This window comes from Prionailurus bengalensis, chromosome E4, assembly GCF_016509475.1.
Source record: "Prionailurus bengalensis isolate Pbe53 chromosome E4, Fcat_Pben_1.1_paternal_pri, whole genome shotgun sequence".
NCBI lineage: Eukaryota > Metazoa > Chordata > Mammalia > Carnivora > Felidae > Prionailurus > Prionailurus bengalensis.
Window position 1 is genome coordinate 61,178,909 of NC_057360.1, and position 21,634 is coordinate 61,200,542.

The following is a 21,634-nucleotide window of genomic DNA, read 5'->3' on the forward strand; positions in this document are numbered from 1 at the left end:
CCCCTTCAGCTGTGATGCGTCTAGGTCTGGACGCCCAGCCTGGGTTCTTGGGCTCTTCCCTCTAAAATGGGCGGCCCGTATACAAAGCACCCTCAGAGAGATGTAGGGCAAATGAAGTCAATTTTCCAAAATCTAACCAGAAATAAGCCAATGCGTTTTCAGATTACATTTCTGAACACTTTTGGGGGGATTTTAAGCTACCTATCCTTTGACTTGGAAGGGAAGGTACAATCCCAACATGCAAAAGGGATGCTTGCTGATTTAAATTACTTCTAGACGTCCCCAAATTGGATGGGACTTTAAGTGTCGGGTTATCTAGGTGTAAAAGGAAAAATAGAGTTTGAGGGAACTTGTTTGAAGTGTAATATGAAAGATGGTTATTTTATTTAGTCCTAATTTTTCTTCTGCATGCTGCCAGGTCGAGAGTCATGGCCAAACTATCAGGCCCCGGCAGTTAAGTGTAGATATGCCTGCTCTGTCCTCGTCTGTCTTGCTGTAACCTTCCTAGACGGTGTCTGTTCTGGAAGGCATTGCTACAAGATGGCATAAGACCTCTTACCTCGCATGGAGCTTTACGTGAGCAAGAAATAAACCTTTGTTGTGACACCATTCATATCCTGGGACTCATCGTACAGGAAGTTGGTATTAATTTTTCATTTTTACAATTATCGTTGTGACTGCTCTGTGCCTCTTCTCCTTTCATTCTCTGGGGCTCAGTTAGGGGCTCATTGATGTATATAATTTCCTAGTGATCAGATATAGGATTTTCAGTAAGAACTTAACACCACCATTTTGGATTACATCAAGATGTTCTGGGTGCCTGGGTGGCTCAGTCGGTTAAGTGTTCGACTTCGGCTCAGGTCATGATCTTGTGGTTTGTGGGTTGGAGCCCCGCGTCTCAGAGCCTCAAGTCTGTTTTGGATTCTGTGTCTCCTGCTCTCTCTGCCCCTCCCCTGCTCACACTCTCTCTCTCTCAAAAAGAAACATTTTTAAAAAATGTTCCTTATGAATTATGTATGCCTTAAAAGACAGTTTCTTGGTTCCTACCGAATTCATTTTTTTTTTTTTTGGTACTAAAATATTATCTATTTACTACTTAAAATGGGAGTATGCTGGTTGAGGCTGGAAATATCTCTCTCCCACTCTTTTTGTAAGTTTGTGTCCAAATAGCGTAGCACCATAAAGGCCATGATTATATTATTTCTCCCATCGTGAACCAGTTAGATCTGTCCTACAGCCATAGTAGCCCATCCTGTATTACAACAACAAGGACAACAAAACAAAGATAATGATTTGGGTAAAGATTGCGACTTTCCCTTCTTTATTCTTCTCTTCTTCCTTCCTTCCTTTCCTTACATTTAACCATCCAGCAGGAGACCGCATCATCCAACCTCCATGACTAGGTGTGGTCAGCATGAGTGGAAGTGAATGTGTGATCTCCCTGCCATCTCCTTTTTTTTTTTTTTATGTTTTATTTATTTTTGAGAGAGAGAGAGGGAGAGACAGAGTGTGAGCAGGGGAGGGGCAGAGAAAGAGGGAGATACAGAGTCAGAAGCAGACTCAAGGCTCTGAGCTGTCAGCAAAGAGCCCGACATGGGCCTCGAACCCATGAACTGTGAATTCATGACCTGAGCTGAAGGCAGATGCTTAACCGAGCCACCCAGGCGCCCCCCTCCCCCTGCTCCATCAATAATCTCCTTTAAAAAAACTTGCTTACTCTCCACGTCCTCTCTCTTCCTCTTTTCTTGGATGTGGTGCTAATGGGCCAATTTTAACCAAGGAGATGGCCATATTCTAAAGCAATGCTTCTCAGATATTAATTTGCATACCCGATGATGGTGTTAAAGTACAGATTCCGATTCAGAAGGCCTGGAGTGGGGGCTGAGCTTTGACATTTTTAATAAAGTCCCACTTGATACTGATGTTGCTGATCTCGGACCACACTTGGAATAACCAGATTAAAAAAATTTTTTTTTCAACGTTTATTTATTTTTGGGACAGAGAGAGACAGAGCATGAATGGGCAAGGGGCAGAGAGGGAGACACAGAATCGGAAACAGGCTCCAGGCTCTGAGCCATCGGCCCAGAGCCCGACGCGGGGCTCGAACTCACGGACCTCGAGATCGTGACCTGGCTGAAGTTGGACGCTTAACCGACTGCGCCACCCAAGCGCCCCGGAATAACCAGATTTTAAAGGTAACAAACGCATAGGTAGAAGAACCCGGGGCCCCTGGGTGACCTCTAGGAGCAGAGCTTTATCACATACCTAGAGCACCTGGCTCTGCATCGTTCAGAGAGAGACTGACCAATTTCTATCACATCCACCATGTTTTTTAAAAATTTCTTTTTAAATGTTTATTTATTTTAGAGAGAGAGAGAGAGAGATACAGAGCATGAACAGGGGAGGGGCAGAGAGAGAAGGAGACACAGAATCCAAAACAGGTTCCAGGCTCTGAGCTGTGAGAACAGAACCAGAAATGGGGCTCAAACTTGTGAACCAGGAGATCATGACCTGAGCCGAAGTTGGCCACTTAACCGACTGAGCCTCCCAGGTGCCCCACCATGTGTTTGGACGTATTGGTTATCTAGCCTATATCACAATGTATACAAACTTAGTAATTATAAGTACAATTCACTGAGTACTTACCATGTGGCAGACGCTCATAGACAGTATCTATTTAATATTCATAATATCCCAATGAAGTGTCATACCCATTTTGTGGATGTGGAAACTAAGACAAGAGCGAATCTGTGGCTGGTTCAAACTCATACACTTTGCGAATGGCAGATCTGATATTAAAACTGGGAGGCCTTGGGGCGCCTGGGAGGCTCAGTCGGTTAAGTGTCAGACTTCAGCTCAGGTCATGATCTCACGGTGCGTGAGTTCGAGCCCTGCGTTGGGCTCTGTGCTGACAGCTCGGAGCCTGGAGCCTGCTTCGGATTCTGTGTCTCCCTCTTTCTCTCTGCCCCTCCCCTGCCCATGCTCTGTCTCTGAAAAATACATAAATGTTAAAAAATAAAAAAAAAAAAAACCTTGGAGGTCTCTGACCTCACATGAGACATTCATTATCAAATGGAGCACAGTCTGACCAGTTACATTTCACGTTGGGACCTGATCGGCCTTCACCAGGAGTTTTGCCTCTAGATGCCTGGGTCAGTGTTGTTCATTGTTCTCCAGCCAACTATCCAGGGAGGATCTTTCTTTGTTACTCACGGGAGAGAAGACCCAAGAACTATCATTCTTTCTCCCCACCAGTCATTCCCCACCAAGTTTACAGGAAGAGACAGACAGAGTATGCTGGGCATACTCTCTAATGCACTAATGTGCATACTCTCTCTGAAGATTTGAAAGACCTATTCTCTTTTACTGCTTCATCTTGTTAGGTTCCTGACTTCTACCCATCAGCTCTTTTGGGTCCCTGGTGAGCTATGAGAAAGAAGGGAAGAAAGAGGGATGCTAACGGATTACAAGGCTGGTAAATGTCAAGTCGGGCAGGGAGAGGAAACCAGCATACATGTTTAATGTGCCTTCGGCCTTTGGGCTCCAGCGCCAATGAGAACTGTTGGCCTGGGTCAATCAGAGATTCTAACAGCCTGGAGAAGGACACATGCAAAGCGCTCCACGCATGCCCTGCATTCACCTGCTCCTGTCCCACTGTACGGAAGCAAAGCCGAATGACGCACCGCCTTTGGGAAGCAGCGTGTGGGGAGAGTAACGGAATGATTAAGACGTCTTTCCAACACAACTCTGGACTGAAAGTCGAACCTCGGAAGGAGCATTTCATCGCTTCCCGTTCCAGAAAAGTAGAATCCCCGTCTAGCCCAAGCAGTTTAGGCCCATTATTTTTGTGACAGAATAACAATGACATTTGTACTTAAAACTCCTTATAAGCTTTTATTTATTTATTTATTTATTTATTTATTTATTTTAACGTTTATTTGTATTGAAAGACAGAGAGAGTCAGAGCGTGAGCAGGGGAGGGGCAGAGAGAGAGGGAGACACAGACTCCGAAGCAGGCTCCAGGCTCTGAGCTGTCAGCACTGAGCCCGGCGCGGGGCTTGAACCCACAAACCGTGAGATCATGACCTGAGCCAAAGTTGGAGGCTTCACCAACTGAGCCACCCAGGCGCCCCTCTTTATGACCTTTCTAAGGGAGCTGTTTGTGCTCCACTTGTTCTGCTGTGTTTCTCTCCTCCCTTCCCCGGCCCCCCCCCCACCGAGATCGCCTTGCTTTTATAACAACGGGAGACTAACAGTGGGAGCAAACGAGAGGTAGGAAGAAGGAACAGGGGAAGAGATAAGAAAGAGATGGTAGGAAAGCATAGTAAGATAAGAGAAGGTGAAGGAGGAAAAAGAGACCAATTTGCCTGTGTAATAAATGTGAATTCGAGGTCTCCGGGTGAAAAATGTCACCAAGCGCTTCGCTATTTTTGGATAATTGCAAAACAAATAGATTTCCAGCGGAAAGGGGTTGATTATTCCTATCATGCAGAAAGTCTGGGCAATTGGTAGCTGGCTGCTGGGACTGGACCGCGGGAGACTGGCTCTGTCTGCAGATTCCCGTCCTGTTCTCCTTGGTTCCTATTCGCCTCTGCCATCTGCTCTCCCCAGCAACCTGGGAGCCTCGCCGTGACCCTCCGCTTCCTGGAGATTTTCAATTACAGCTTTTCCATGTTTTGCCTTTTTCCTGGGGGGGGGGGTAGGTGTGGGGCACCTCCCATTCTAACCCAGGGGTACCTGTTACAGGTTCTTTCCTTCAGGGTTCCATCCACACATGTCATATCAACAGACTCAAGCCACTAGTGGACAGTAATTAGAACTAATCTTCCCAAGTAATGTTTGCATTTTATTTTTTTATTTTTATTTTGTTTAAGAAAAAATTTTTTAGAGAGAGGGAGGAACTGTGTGAGCAGGGGAGAGGGGCAGAGGGAAAGAGAGAGAGAGAGAGAGAGAGAGAGAGAGAGAGAGAAAATCTTAAGCAGGCTTTAGGCTCAGGACAGAGCCTGATACAAGGCTCGATCCCACGACCCTCGGAGGCACTCAGCCAGCTAAGCTACCTAGGCACCCCAATATTTTCATTTTAATACTCAAAGGAATTTTAGATATTCTGGTTAGAATTTTAGGCATTTTGACGGGATTAGAATGAAATATTTTTAAACATAGAGGTCTTTTCCAGAGACTTGTCATATAAAAACATATAGTAACTGAATTTTAAAGACCTCTGGAAAGAGAAATATCTATATCTATCTATATCTATATCTATCTATATATCTCTCTATATATTTGATGTCATTATTTACAGTTTGATTATAAAGTATCTATTTCTCTTTCTGTTATACAGATAAGAAAATGAGCCTCATTAAATACCTTTAAAAATGGTATTTAATGCATTAAAAATGCAAAAGTACTTCAAAAACCAAAGTGAAATTGAAGAAGGAAAGGTCCTGTAATTGTCTAAAGAACTCTGATTTCTCAATATGTGATTCAGTGGAAGGCAGCAGGCTCATCACCACAGAAAATAAAGTTTGTTATCAACCCAGTGATAGATGAAGTGTTGCAATGGAAGTATTATACTCTTACTAGAGAAAAGAGGAATTGTTAATCTCTTTATTAAATCCTGTTGCCATCCAGCTGGCCCATAATTTGTGAGCAATCAAATAAATGCTGATTTATTTGTTTAAGCTGCTGAATTTCACAGTAGTTTGTTACGCAGCTATAGCTAGCCGAAACACATCTCCATAGCCGACAACTTATGTCACAGGCTCCTTGAATTGGTAGACACAGAATCAGCAGTAGACTCAGCAGAATTACAATGTGAAATTGGGCTGTGATGAACACAGCTTCACTTTGTGGTAGAAACTTAGAAGTGATTGAGAGAGATAGGAAAGTTCTCAGATTCTCCCCTTCTCACTCTTTCTTCCTTTGTAACATTTCTCAAGCACCTGTGATGGGAAGGAAGTGATGATAGGAATGAGTAAGTCATTGTCTTTGCCCATAAGATGCTCACAGTACATTGGGGTGTGTGGGTAAGCACAGGGGGCAGGCAAGTAAATGAACAATTAAAGGATGTTTATAAGACTGTCACTGATGTATGAAAACACAGAAGAAGGAGCACAGTGCTTAATTCTTCCTGAGAACATAATGAAGATCTTTACAGAAGATACCTCATTTGAGTTTTGAAGGAATAGTTTAGAATGTTGATACATAAAATATGATCCACGGACCAGCTGCATCGGCCTTACCTTGGAGCTTCTTAGAAATGCAGAATCTCTGATCTTGACCAGACAGCTGAAACAAAATCTTCCTTGAAACGAGATCCTCAGGTGATCTCTACGCACAGTAAAGTGAGGGGTATAGTTATGATTAGAGTAACTCATTTTGTCTGCACATTAGAATCATCTGGGGAGTTCTGAGACAAAAGTCATGTCCAGTGTCACCATATCTAGAGTTTCTCACTATCCGCGTCTGGATGGAGCCCAGGCACAAAGACATGTGCAATATTCAGTGCCCAGCCCGTGGTATGGCTACGTGCATGTGTTAGATTGTTAAGTTGTTCATGAGTTTTGGATCTCATGGACTGGATCTCAAGTATAGAAAAGTGGGCATGGTGAGATGGAGTTCTGAGATTCTGAGAAATTCTTCCAACTCTCCAAGGTACAAATATGGAGGTTCTGGAAATGGTTATGATGACTTTTGTTGATGCCTGGGCCCTAAGCAAGCTTGGGTGGCAAAAATTGGAATACTGGGGCACATGGGCATAAATGAGATTGCAAAGGTCCCCAAATGCAAGAGTTGGAAGCCGGAGGGCAGGATAAAGGAGACAGATCATATCTGGAGATCTACTTGTCAAGATGGCAATTAACAAAGGCTTGTTGGCCATTTTTGGAGAAGTTTTATAGATGAGATGGTGTCAGGAAAAGCTCCATTAATTTATGCAGCATCTTTATATTTTTTTTGTCCATTTCTGCATCTTGTCTGCCCTGGCTCTGCTTGGAGAGAAAATTTAAACCCCAGAATCTGTCATTGATGGATATTACAGGTCCCATGGCATTCTCACTGTATCCATTGCAATGTTTGGGCCAAGTTCCAATCAGAAAATTACTTTCTATTGACTGTAAATTTCACACCTCTACCATGAAGACTTCTCATAACACACACTCTCTAAATTGGCTTCAGGTCCTGCCTGAGACCAAGTATGACACATACCCTCAAATGGGTTTCAAATTGAGCCACAGCCTTGGCTAAACATATTTTAATGACAACACATAACATTCGGGTCATCGAAAGAATATTTCCCCCTTCATATGATACATGTGTTGCTGGCATAAAATTATATGACTTACGTCCCCTTTCAGCGTTGGGAGGGTCGAGAAATCTTTTTCACTTTCAGTCTGAAATTACTCTGTGGTATAAATTATTACTCACAGTTCAACACTTGCTGTGTTCAGCCCAGAGGTGGCTGCCTTCTCAAAGGCTCCGTGATTTATGGGCGGAGGCAGAGGGCGAGAGTGCCTTTGAGCAAACATGTACCTGCCCTGTGTTCCCTCTGTCAGATGCAACAGAGGGTTGACGAGGGGGTTCCCAGCAAACAAACGAATCAGACAAATCATGGAGAATCTTTGAGCTCCGTTGGCATGGACGAGTCGGTGTAGGAAGGTAAGGATGGTCACTGGAGAACGTCTCTTCTGTACAACTCGTTCCGGATTTTGTGTGTTGGGTCCCTCAGGACTGGACCGAACGAGAATCCGGAATGACCTAGGAGGCAGATACGGATTTTAGTGCTGGCTCTGGCCCTTGCTAACTTTTGAGCGTGAGTGATTAACATCTCTAAGGCTCCGTAACCTCAGTGATAAAATGGAGATCGTAGATTTCTTGTTTAATTCGCAAAGGTTATTGTCTCCCTCAAATGAGATAAATTATGGGAAATATCGTTTGACCTGTACACACGACAGACGCATTTATTAGACGGGAGGCGTTATTATGACGAACAGTGGGTTCACTCGAGGGCTCAGCGCCGCAAGGGCTCCAGCCGGTTCACCGTGACCCATCAGAGGTGTTCGCAGTCCTACTGGAGCCTTAGACTGTCACGCGCCCTCCGTCTTCGCATGCGGTTGGAGTTTGATATGGCTTTATCTCGAGAAAATTTTTAAAAAATGTCCCTTTTCGGTTGCAAAGGAAATAGATATCCAGATCCTAGCCTCCTGCAGAAAATGCGAGGCCGGATTAGTAACTGTCCGTAAGGAGAGCGCAGAAGATGATGAAAGGACAAGACTGTTTACCATTTTTGCGAACGCTTCATTACTTGCGTTAAATCTCAAAAGGCAGAAGAGCCGATCTTCGGCCAGTGGGAAGATTTTGAAATTTATAGCTAACGATACTTTTAAAGAGCGGAAGAGGGGCATTCAGGCTGTTTCTCTACCAAAAGTTAATACCTCCATAAGCGTGTTCGCCTTAGGAGGAGCTGGGAGCCCCACTCGTGTGCAGAACAGAATTACAATCGAGCCGCGTGGTAAGCAGGGCCACCGAGGCTCGGTTTCTCCCTGCTGCTGTCATCGCTGAGGGTCCGGATTTGAACGGACACGTGTGTGTATTTAGAGGAGTATTTACCTCTGGCGGAGTCAGTGAAAGGTCCTAGCCACCCAGACACACAACAGACTAAAATGTGCAAAGGCCTCTTACACAGTCAGGCGCGGTGGAGTGATGTGTGGTGGGTGGCCAGGCGACCACTGGCTTCTGTGGCTGCGAAAGTGGGGAGGCTTCCGGAGAGTTCTGGGATTTCTAATTAGGGGTCATCTCCCCATGAGCCACTGCTCCTGTAGATTCGACTTTTTTTTTTTTTTTATTCCCTTCCTAAATTCGCTGTTCACCTTTAGATCTACATCTCTCCTCTCTGGGTACTTACGATGAATTTCTTTTCACCGAGTCCATTTTACAGAGAGGAAAGTGGGGTACTTAGAGGAAAAGTGGCTTTCCTCAGATCTCCCAAGGGATCTTGGTGGATTTTTTTTTTAATTTTTTTTTCAACGTTTTTATTTATTTTTGGGACAGAGAGAGACAGAGCATGAACAGGCAAGGGGCAGAGAGAGAGGGAGACACAGAATCGGAAGCAGGCTCCAGGCTCCGAGCCATCGGCCCAGAGCCTGACGCGGGGCTCGAACTCACGGACCGCGAGATCGTGACCTGAGCTGAAGTCGGACGCTTAACTGACTACGCCACCCAGGCGCCCCTATGTGGATTTTAAATAAAGGCACCTGCCCCTCCTCCATTCTGAGTTTCAAAGTTCTTTTGTCTCCAGTCTACTAGCCCCTCTATTATGTAAATGCAGCAGCCCCCCACCTTCACCCCCAAGACACTCTTCTGAGGCCTTAGTAACTGTTAGAAGAACATTATATAAATAAAGATCAGTGTGTTAAAGGTCATATCTTTGCTAGGGCCTATGTTGGGAATTGTAGGGTTTTGAGAGCTGCGGTAGCTGGGGTTAAAAATTCTCCGGGGTGAGAGGGCCTCCCTATCCATTAGCTTCGGATGTGGATCTCCTCATCGGTGGCCAAACAAATCAACCAACCAGAGAGCTCCTAGTAGAGCATATCAGATATTTCTGGTGTGTTTTCATCTAAAATGGTAAAGTATAAAATATGTAAAAGTATTATATTAATACATAATATATATGTTCTATCTTTATATAGCATTATATACATATATGTACACACAACATAATAGATACATGTATAATAATTGCTGTAAATCTATTTTCAAGTTTCTCCTAAAAATCAGACTCACAATTTGGTTCCTTCACGTTGATATTGCTCATACGTATCTAATATAATAGTCGGTTTCTAGAACGCTGGTGCTATGTAACTTGTCAGGACCACGTTGGGGCTTGGAAGTGTCCTTATAAGGTGGAGATTCTTTAGAACCCAGCTGCTTGGCATGCCGACTCTAGCAAGATGCCGAGGACCACGGTGCAGGGGAAGGTAGCAGCCTCTGAGGACAGTATTCTGTCAAAGAAGGTGTCTCCGAGGAAGGGATGATTGAGCTGCATGATAAAGGGCAAGCATGAGTTCAAGAGGCCGAGAAAGAGAGACCATTCCAGAAGAAGGCCCAGGAGAAGGAGCAGGCATAAGAAATCCAGTGCGGGTGGGTGCATACGTGTGTGTCGGTGCGGGGAGAGGGAGATGAGGCACTCAGTCTACGGAGGTATAGAGAGAAAGAGTTTTGTCTTCCAAACGGTGGCACTTTTATTTTATCCTGCAGCCATTAAAAGGTTTTAATACAAGGAGTTACAAGATGTATCCTGGATTCCATAGAGATAGCCTAGCAGTTTCCGGGAATGACCCTCTCCCATTTGCGTGGCTTACCTAAATATTTGGCATTTCCACCGAACCTCGCGCACGTTAAATAATGTTTGGGGACGATGCTTTGGAGGGGGTCACAATTGATTGATGTCACCGTGTTAAAAGAAAGAGGAAGTGGCTTTGTAGCCAAGGCAGCTGAGTCTTTCTTTCTAGGGACAGCCGGTCTGTGTGACTGGAGATGCTGAATTGAGTGAGAGCTGTCTGTTAAATACCTCCTTGTATTAGCAAAGCTCCTTGAGTGGCCTTGAAAATCACTGAAGTGCCAGAAAGCTTTATAATCCAGAGCTTAAGTTTACTTCAGTGATATGTCGCAGGAATTGTTAAGTGAATAGACGCGACCTGTCTGTTCACCTTAACAAGTGAGAGAGGCCAGGCCGACAGTCTCTCCTGGACCGGGAAAATATGTGTGGAGGAAGAGGAGCAGATTGGGAAGTAATAGCCGAACCAGAGGAAAGGCTGAACCACGCACCGAGAGTCCCGGGAAGAAAGAAGTAAGGTTCCACTCACACACAATCTGGTTTGTGCCGAACATAACGGAGCGTCTCCTGTATAATTTTGGTTTGTGTGGTTGTAAGATTTTATGGGCTCCTGGAACCAAGAAGGAAGACCAAAGAGGAAAGTAACTGTCAACACATGTTCTTAAGGAAAGCATACATTTCCATTCAACTGGCATCCAGGCACGGTGCTGACATAATAATTTTCAGGCAAAGGTGTGAGATACATCTCTTTATACGGGGCTTCAATCAACCACTGGAACTCCCTGTTGTAAGGGTGGGGAACCAAATGTGGGTTAAATGAAAATAATTGAATTCAGGGAAGAAGGTGCTAGTGTTAGTGGAAGCCAGAGCAACGATTGTAAATTTTTCAGAGCCACAGAATATAATCGTTATTCCAGACGAACCTATTTCTTTCCTTCTAATCATCCAATATAATGTGACTTCAAAGAAAGGTGCTGATCTATCTTTGAGAAAAAAGTGAGAGCAAGACATTTTCTGTAGGTCATTATTTCCAGCAGTTAAATTCAATGGAAAGGAAGCCTGGGCCGGGCTTGGCTACCCACTATGGGTCGTTGTTCCTACTGGAGCTGGCTGGATCCTTACTCTGATTTCTGGCAACCAGAGCTGTGTAGCACGTATCGAACATTTCAAATTATGTGCCAAGTCCTCTGCCAAGTTCTTTAGGTAGATCATGTTACCTAATGCTCACAGCACTTCTCCAAGAAAGGCCCTATTACTGACCCAAATTCTCAGAATGGGAGACTGCGGCTCACCATGACAGTTCAAGGTCAGACCATCTATAAGTGGCAGAACTGGGATTTGAACCCATGACTACCTTCCTCCAAAGCTCACAGTCTTTACTACATTAGATTACGAGTTTAGTCTTTTCTGTGCATTGAGTTTCCCTGTTCACCTATGTCTGGAACTGCATGCCTTTTCCTTACTCTGTTCTTAAAGACCCCAGGCCGTAACTATTTGTGCTCAGGCATGATAACCCGGTAGGCAGACATTACCTCAATGTGAATTATTCATTTCCAAATCCAAGTTTCCTGGAGAGTCATCTGAGTTTCGGAAAGGTACGAGGAAAACTCAGGAACACCTGATCTCTAGAGTGGGGAAATGTATATTTTGAGATTTAGCCTAAGCTTTGATTAACTTTTAATTCATTTTCATTTCATTTTGTTATTCAAGTCCCTGAAATAATGGATTGTACGTTAGAGATTATTAGAAATTAAACAGCATACTAATCAAACCTTCAAAACACTGCGGACACTTTATAGGTTTAGAAACTCCAGTGAATGGAGCCCATTCAACTCGTCACTGGCGATACTATTTTTAATAAAGTAACTTGCAAGAGGCTCTAATTTATTCATCGGAAATACTTCTATTTAATGACTTTATAGTACATTACACTCTAGCAGAGAACGATCATATTTCATGGATTTCCCCATCTCAGTAAATGGCAACACTCCATCCAGTTTCTCAGACCAAAAATCTTGGCATCTTGTCCTTTTGACTTCCTTGTTCTGACCATCCATCATCGCTACCTTTGAATTATATCCAGAGTTTAACCACTTCTCCCCGTGCCCACCACTTCCTCCTGGCCCACGCCGCCATCATTGCTCACCCGGACTCTTGCAATAGCCTCCCAGGTAGTCTTACATCTGTGCAGTCTATTTGTCACACAGAGACCACGATGATCTTCTTAAAATGCAAATGTGTTCCCCTCACTTCTCTGCCCAAAGCCCTCCCACTGACTCGGAATAAAATTAAAACTCTTGACAGCGTCCTACAAGCCTCTACATGATCCATTTCCAGCACATGGAAAACTCTATGCTCTTGTCTCCTATCTTCATCTTCCTCCTCACTCATCATATTCCAGCCCCACTGTTCCTCAGGGCCCTTGCACACCTGGTTTCCTATGTCTGCAATACCTTTCCCCCAGTTAACCACATAACTTCACTCCCTGACGTTCTTCTAGTCTTTGCTCAAATTCTGCCTTATCAGAGAGATCTTCCCTGATAATAACATGTAAATATGTTGCAAATATATGTGAAATTTTAACATAATTTCCGATACTTCTTCATTTCCTCATCCTATTTTTTTAAAACTATAATTTATAACATAATATAGAAAGGCATTCTGAAAGATACGCAACTCGCAAGTTTATAAAGTGAAAGCAAAGCCCTGTGTATCTATCACCCAGGATAAGAAATAGATCACGGTTAGCATCTCGGTGTTGAAGATCCGCTATAATCTGCCCTCAGGAACCACCCCATAAAGGTAACCAATCTTGGGAATTTTATGGTAATCATTCCCTCGTTTTCCTTAAAGTTCTGCCACCTGAGTGTGCAATATAACAATATAGTTAAATTTGCCTCTTTGAATTTCACATAAAACGGAATCACACTATGCATTTTTTCCCTCGCCTGACTCCTTTCGCTCAGTATTTCGTCATTTGGTTGTGTGTAGCTCTAATTCCCCCCTGTTCATTGCAACATCTTGTTCTATTGTGTGATTATTTGTAGCTTCCTTATCTTCCCCTCTTACTGTTGCACATTTCAGTCGCTGTGCTGCTATGAACATTTTTGTATGTGACTCTTCATGCATATGTGTGCGGACTTCTGGTGAGCCATATACCTGGGAGTGGAATTTCTGGGTCACAGGGTATGGAGATGTTAAATTTTAGTTAATCATTCCAAACCGGCTTTTAAACGGCTGTGCCAGTTTATAACTTCACCAGCAGGGAGGGCGTGACAGTGTTCATCAACCCACATCCGAGCCAATAATTGGTATTGTCATTAAAGAGATTTTTTTTTTAGGGGCACCTGGGTGGCTCAGTGGGTTAAGTGTCCGACTTCGGCCTTGTGGTTCGTGAGTTTGAGCCCCACATCAGGCTCCCTGCTGTCAGCACAGAGCCTGCTTCGGATCCTCTGTCCGCCTTTTCTCTCTCTCTTCCTCCCCTGCTTGCTATCTCTTTCTCAAAAATAAATACACATTAAAAAAAAAACACTTTAAAAATAAAAATGAAAAAAGGGTTTTTAGCTGATTTGGTCGGGGTGTAGTAGCATTTAATTTTAATCTTAATTTTATTTTCTCTGGTTACTAATTACACCGAACACTGGTTTCTTAAAAAATATCTGTTAGCCCTTTGACTATTCTCTTTTTGAAGGACCTGTTCAAAACATGGTCCATGTTTGTATTCGGTTTTTAGTTGTTATTTCTTAATTAACTTAGGGGAGCTTTTTATATATTCTACGTTATCCCTTTCTCATTATATATGTTGAATTTCCCCCATACTCCAAGTTTTCCCTTTACATTCTCTTACTATGCCTTTAGATGAGGGGCGTCTGGCTGGCTCAGTCAAAGAAGCATGTGACTCTTGATTTTAGGGCTGTGAGTTTGAGCCCCACATTGGGGGTAGAGGTTACTTAAAAATGATGCTTTTAGATGAAAAGAAGTTTGTAGTTTTAATATACCCCAATTACCAGTCTTTTCCTTTAGCATTTGACTGTTTCTTATGTTCTGTCCACTGCAAGGTCACGAGTATCTTCCATCAGCTTTATTGTTTAACCTCACACATGTAGATTTACGGTCTAACTGAAGTTGCCTTTTATTTATTTGGTTTTTGAAGTAGAAGTCAGCATTCATTTTTTAAAATATGGATATCTCAGTAGGCCCAAGAGCATTTACTGTTTTCCACTGATCTAGAGCGTTACCTTTGTCAGAAATGAAAGACCGGCTCTCAGATGAGCTTAATTGTTGCAAATCCGTAACATCTTGATATCTGGTAGAGCGAATTCTGTCAAGTTGTAACTCTTCCTTCACTGGTTTCAATGATTCTTTGCCATTTGGACTTTCATATCAGGTTGAGAATTATTTTGACCAGTTTCACTAGATACAGATACACCCCCCCCCCCACCCCCGAGACACACACCCCTTTGGGGAATTTTGATTGTAACTGTTAAAAGTTAAAGATCAGTTTCAAGAGTCTTAGTACCTTTATGACACTGGTATTGAGTCTTTCAATTTATGAACATGCTATAATGTCCATTCACTTAGATCTTTGTTTTCTTTCAATAATATTTTGTAGTTTTCTGTGCAGAGATCTTACACAATTTTGTACATATTCATAGGGACTTGATACTTTTTGATACAATGACAAATGGCATTAGTTTTCCTTTTTTTTTTTTTCTGGTATGTTTTATATAGAGAAATGCACTTAATTTTGTATACTCACCCTGCATCCAGTAACCTTGCTAAATACACTGTCATTTCTTATTTGGATTTTTTTTTCTATAGGGAATTATACAGTCTGCAAATGAGTTGTGTTTCTTTACTTTTAATCCTTATATCTTTTATCTATTTTCCTGTCTTACTAAACTGGTGACGATCTCCAACACAATGACAAATAGAAGTTGACCTAGAAGGCATCATTGACTAAATCTTTATCAAAAGGGAAAACTTCACATTTCATAAATAAATATGATGCTTCCTTTATGTTGTTCTGAAGATATACTTTGTTAGACTATGGAGTTTCTCTTCTATTTCTCAATTTTTAAAAACCATGAAGAGATGTTGATTTTTTTTTTCAATGTTTATTTATTTTTGGGATAGAGAGAGACAGAGCATGAACGGGGGAGGGGCAGAGAGAGAGGGAGACACAGAATCGGAAACAGGCTCCAGGCTCCGAGCCATCAGCCCAGAGCCCGACGCGGGGCTCGAACCCACGGACCGCGAGATGGTGACCTGGCTGAGGTCGGACGCTTAACTGACTGCGCCACCCAGGCGCTCCGAAGAGATGTTGATTTTTATCAAATGGTTTTTCCTTTATGGAAATAATCTTATTACCTTTCTTATTCTGCTAAGGTGAATTGCACTGCATGTTTCACCTGCCTTACATTTTTTAAATAAACCAGATTTGTGTAATATACTCTCCTTTTTATATGTCACTGAATTCATTTTGCTAACATTGTTATGATTTTTATTTATTTATTTAAAAAAAATTTTTTTTTCAACGTTTATTTATTTTGGGGACAGAGAGAGACAGAGCATGAACGGGGGAGGGGCAGAGAGAGAGGGAGAGAGAGAGAGAGAGAGAGAATCCCAAGCACGCATGACCCAGGGCTCAAACCCACAAACCGTGAGATCATGATCAGAGCTGATATCAAGAGTCAGACTCTTAACCAGCTGAGTCTCCTAGACTCTCCTGTAATTTTCTTTTCTTATAAAGTTCTTTTTCAGTTTAGATATTAAAATTATTATGATTTCATAAAACGGATTTAAGAATATTCTCTCTTTCATTTTCTGAGAGAGTTTGAGTAAGATTGGTGTTATTTCTTGCTGAAATGTTTGTAAGAATTCACCAGTAAAATAAATCATCTGGGACTTTCCATTTCTTTGGCAAAGTTTTTACATAATAGATTTAATTTCATTAGTACTTTCAGAATTATTTAGATTTTCATGCTTTTTCCTTCTGTTAATTTCGGTAAGTTGCATTTTTTAAAAATAAATATTTCCAGTAATCTAAAACTTACATGTATCTGCATACATATGTTCACACTATAGTTTTTAAAAAATATATTTGATTATTGATTATTTGAGCCTTGTCTATTTTTTTCCTTGATCAATCTTTCTAGGAATTTATTAGTTTTATCAGTTTTTTCAAAGGGTAAGTTTGACTTTGTTTATCCTCTGTATTAAATCTTTTGTTCGTATTTCTATTATCTCCTTCCTTCTCCTTTTTTTTAATTTCTTTTTTTTTTTTTTTAATTTTTTTTTTTCAGTGTTTATTTATTTTTGGGACAGAGAGAGACAGAGCATGAACGGGGGAGGGGCAGAGAGAGAGGGAGACACAGAATCGGAAACAGGCTCCAGGCTCCGAGCTGTCAGCCCAGAGCCCGACGCGGGGCTCGAACTCACGGACCGCGAGATCGTGACCTGGCTGAAGTCCGATGCTTAACCGACTGCGCCACCCAGGCGCCCCCTTTTTTTTAATTTCTTGAGATGAATATTAATTCTTTGATTTTCAGACTTTTTTCTTGTACATAAATTTATAGAAATAAAATTTTCCCATATGATGGTTTTGATTGCATTCCAAAAGATTTGACATATATGATTTATATTATTTGGTTAACAATATTTTATAATTTCATTGTGTTTTTTTTTCTCTGACCCATAGCTTATTCTGAAGTATATTTCTTAATTTCCAATATTTGGAGATTTTTTCCAGTTTTTAAGCTAGAAAAGAGCAAACTTTATATGATTTGAATCTCTAAAACTCATGGAGACCTTCTCAATAATCAATATATGGTCAGTATTGTAAATATTCTGTTTGCTACAGAAAATATTTTTTGCAGTTAGTATAGTATTCTATGTGTATAATATGACAAGTTGCTAGTATTGTATGTGTTGGACGTCTTGCTGACATTTTAAAACCTCCTTGTTGATATAAAATTAATCGTTTGATATTCTACCGATATTTTTGCTTCTTTTTTCTATGAATTACTGAGCTAGATGTGTTAAAACTCCACCAGACCAAGTAATTTTGCTGCTCATTATGGTTCTTGCCTTTTTGTTCTCTATAACTTTATCTTGTTTTGTTAGGTAAATGTACATTTAGAATTCTTATTTTTCTTTTGACTTACATTCCATTTCATATACTTTTTTCTTAAAAATTTTTTTTTACATTTATTTATTTTTGAGAGAAAGAGAGAGAGAGAGAGAGAGCAGGGGAGGGGCAGTGAGAGAAGGAGACACAGAGTCCAAAGCAGGCTCCAGGCTCTGAGCTGTCAGCACAGAGCCCTACATGGGGCTTGAACCTATGAACCATGAGATCATGACCTGAGCCAAAGTCAGATGCTGGACTGACTGAGCCACCCACGTGCCCCTCATATATTTTTTTCTTTAGCTTGTCCAAACTGTTCTCAATCCAATCATTCTTAATATTGGCTGTCATATGTCTTTTTTCTTTTAATTCTGTAAGTTCCATTTCAAAAATATTTTTAGAACTCTCCTGAAATTCTCAATCTTATTTTATTTCCATGAAAATGATAAGCATATTTATTGTAAAGCCAGTATCTGATAACTCCAGCATTGACACATCCCTGTTGGCTGGTTTCTCTTATTTGTTGTTGCTGCTGGCTTTTATTTAGAATATCTGACTTTCTCTTGCCGTTGGGTTCCTTTTGATTGTATGCTGTGCATTGTATTTATAAATGTGTTGGTAACAATAATTTGAGATCAAATATTTTTGCAGTCTTCCAGAGAGGATTTAAATTGTCTTCGGCGAGGCTTTGGAAGCATTAACCTTTGGACATCATCTTAATCCAAATTCAGAGACTGAATGTGCTAGAATCTGGGCTACAGTTCCCTCAAGAGTGGCCTCTTCCCAGTTCATTCTCATGCATGGGCGTGGCTTTGCACATCCAAACCCAAAGAGGAGGAGTTAGTTACCATGATACTGGTTGGACCCAGACTCTACTTCCTGTTCCTGTAGTTCTGTGTAGACTTTCGAAAGCACAGCTCAGTCTTTAGTGCTCCCTCTGGAATTAGCTAGCATGCCCTCAGAAAACAAGCCATACTCACACGACACCCATCTCCCTAGGTCTCTGCTTTCCCTGATGTGGTAATTCCTTACTACTTGTTGGTTCTCAAAGGCCACCAAGCAGGGTTTTGTTTGTTTGTTTATTTACTTATTTTTATCTTAGAGAGATAGAGAGAGAACACGAGGCTCGATCCCAAAACCCTGGGATCATGATCTGACCCCAATTCAAGAGTCAGAAGTTCAACTGACTGAGCCACCCAGGCATCCCCACAAAACAGTTTTAAATAATATCTTGTCCAGCTGTTTTTCTCCTAGGTAAGATTTCTTCCGCATTTCTCGGTCCATTAATTCTGAACTATATTTTTCTTGGCAATACTCATCACCACCCCATGTCAAATTGGGAAAAGCTTTGTACCTTCAACTAAATAAAAGAGATTTAAGAATTTTTTTTTTATAACAAAACTATATTTCTTGGAAGCATAGTTTTTTCTTCTCTCAAATTTGGGAACTCTAAAAAGGCATTCCCCAAACTCTTTTGGACTGAATAACTGGGATTTAAAAATACTGTTTTTTTTTCTCTTATTGTAAAGATTGTACGCTTTTATCCAGAAAATATAGATCATAGAGAAAAGTTTAAAGTCTTCTTTAATAATGTCACCAAGCAATAGTCCTCGTGAGAAGTTTTGTTTGTAGTGTCACAAGCACACATACACATACACATGTGGATACACACACATGTTTTGAAAACTGGGATAACACTATAGGATTATTTTATAACCCAACTTAATTCAACAATATACTGTCAATATGTTTTTTCACTGTTTTCATTTTATCATTCTTGTGAAACAGAAGTTTTGGTGGTGACATATTAATGCAACATAATAGAATTAACCGATTTCCAATTATTAGATGTTACAGTTGCTTTTAAAATTTTGTTATTTTTGTCAACTGAAATGTACATTTTTATATTTGTTTTTCCAGGTATGTATATCTTTTGTTAGGTTACATTATTAGATATGAAATTGTTGCGTCAAAGATTATTTAGAAGTGGGGCGCCTGGGTGGCGCAGTCGGTTAAGCGTCCGACTTCAGCCAGGTCACGATCTCGCGGTCCGTGAGTTCGAGCCCCGCATCAGGCTCTGGGCTGATGGCTCGGAGCCTGGAGCCTGTTTCCGATTCTGTGTCTCCCTCTCTCTCTGCCCCTCCCCCGTTCATGCTCTGTCTCTCTCTGTCCCAAAAATAAATAAACGTTGAAAAAAAATTAAAAAAAAAAGATTATTTAGAATTTTGAAGCTTTGTTATATCATATATATCATGTATGTCATATATATATATGATATGTATAATGTTTATTTTTGAAGGAGTGAGAGAGCACGAATGGGGGAGGGGCAGAGAGAGAGGGAGACACAGAAGCCAAAACAGGCTTCAGGCTCGGAGCTGTCAGCACAGAGCCTGACGCAGGGCTTGAACTCACGATTGGTGAGATCATGACCTGAGCCAAAGTCAGACCCTTAACCAACTGAGTCAAGCAGGTGCCCCTCTAATTTTAAAACTTTTAAAAATTTTGTGTTAATTTATTATTTAACTGCTATACTAGAGTAACGTTCTTCCCTATATCTATTCATATATGGAAATTCTCCCTAAACAGCAAACTTTACCACTTTGCTGAGTGAAATATTATTCTTTCTTCCTTAAAAGATATATGTATTTGATCTATTGTCAGGTTGACTGTATATTCATGGTTTTGGCTTTTTGTAGTGTTTGTGTGTGTGTGTGTGTGTGTGTGCACGCATGTACGTGGGCATGTGTGTGTGTGCATTTTTGTGTGTTCATTCTTCAAGGCCTTATTCATATTCTTTTCTATGTACTTGCTTTTCTGATTATTTAGGAACTGTATTTATACTACGGATGCTAGTCTTTATATGCTGATGGCCTTAGCTCTTTCTCGTATGTAGGATAAGCTATTTCTCTACTTGCACACTTGCTTTTTTATTTTGGTTTTGGTATTATTTGCTGAATGTGCAGAAATTTAAATTTTTAAATTTGGTACACGGAAGTCTAAATATATTTAGATTTTTGTTTCTTCTCTTTTTGTTTATGCTCTGGAACACTAAGTATGAAATCATATGACATAAATCTATTTTTTCATATATTATACTAGTTCAGCTAAATTTTGTTTTGGTGTTGAAGTATGCACAATCTATGCCTCCCAAATAATTAACCAAATTTCCCAGAATTAATTAATTAAATAATCAGTATTTCTCTGTTACTTTGGGATGCCAGCTAGTTTTTTAAAAAAATTCTGTTATACCACATTATAATGGTTATGATATTGTAGCTTTATAATATGTTGTAATTTCAAGCAATGAGAATCTACCTTTATTTTCTTCTGAAATTTCCTAGCTGTTCCAGCCTCTGTAAATTTCAAAGTGGAATTAAAATAATCTTGCAAGTTCTAAATAAGTATGTCTTTTGGATTTTGAATGTAATCACATTATGTCTATAAATAAATTTGGGGGTAATTAATATTTTAGCTTTATCAGGATTTGCCATCCAAGAACACCAATGTTTCTCCATTTATTCAGTTTTTAACATATATATCCTCCAGAGAAGTATTCGTCCTTTTCACTTATATGTAACTTTTAAATATATTCTTAGGTAGTTTATTTTGTTTTATTGTTATTTGGTCAATTTTTTACAATGAAATTTACTCATTGATTTTTATTGTTGTATTTTTACATAATTATTCTGCAACTAGTCATTTATTGAACTCATAAATTTCTCAATGTTTATTTGATTTTTCTCAGATTTAAAAAATATATAAACCATTTCTGTCTTATGAAGATAACATTTTTGTCTCCTTGCTGAAAGTTACACCATTTGATTACTTTTGAATATCAATGTCACAAGTTAGGAATGTCCGATTCATTGTAGATAAGTTAAGTTGGGCAGACTAGGAAGTCCTGGGATCTAGAGCTGTAAGAGGCCAATAAAGTGGGTTAGGTATTGGAGGCAACAGTCACAAAGGCAGATATGATATCTGTTTGGAAACAGTTGTATTGAAGGTCCAGCACAAAATAGAGTTGGCATTTTATCAAGATGGATATGGGATGGAGAATTTCAGAGCAACAGTTGATTGTTCCGAGACCCCAAATCAGAGTACACCAGTGGGAAAGAGGGCAGGCCCATAGACTGGGGTTTAACAATTCGGCTCAAATACCTAGAAGGGGAACTGGT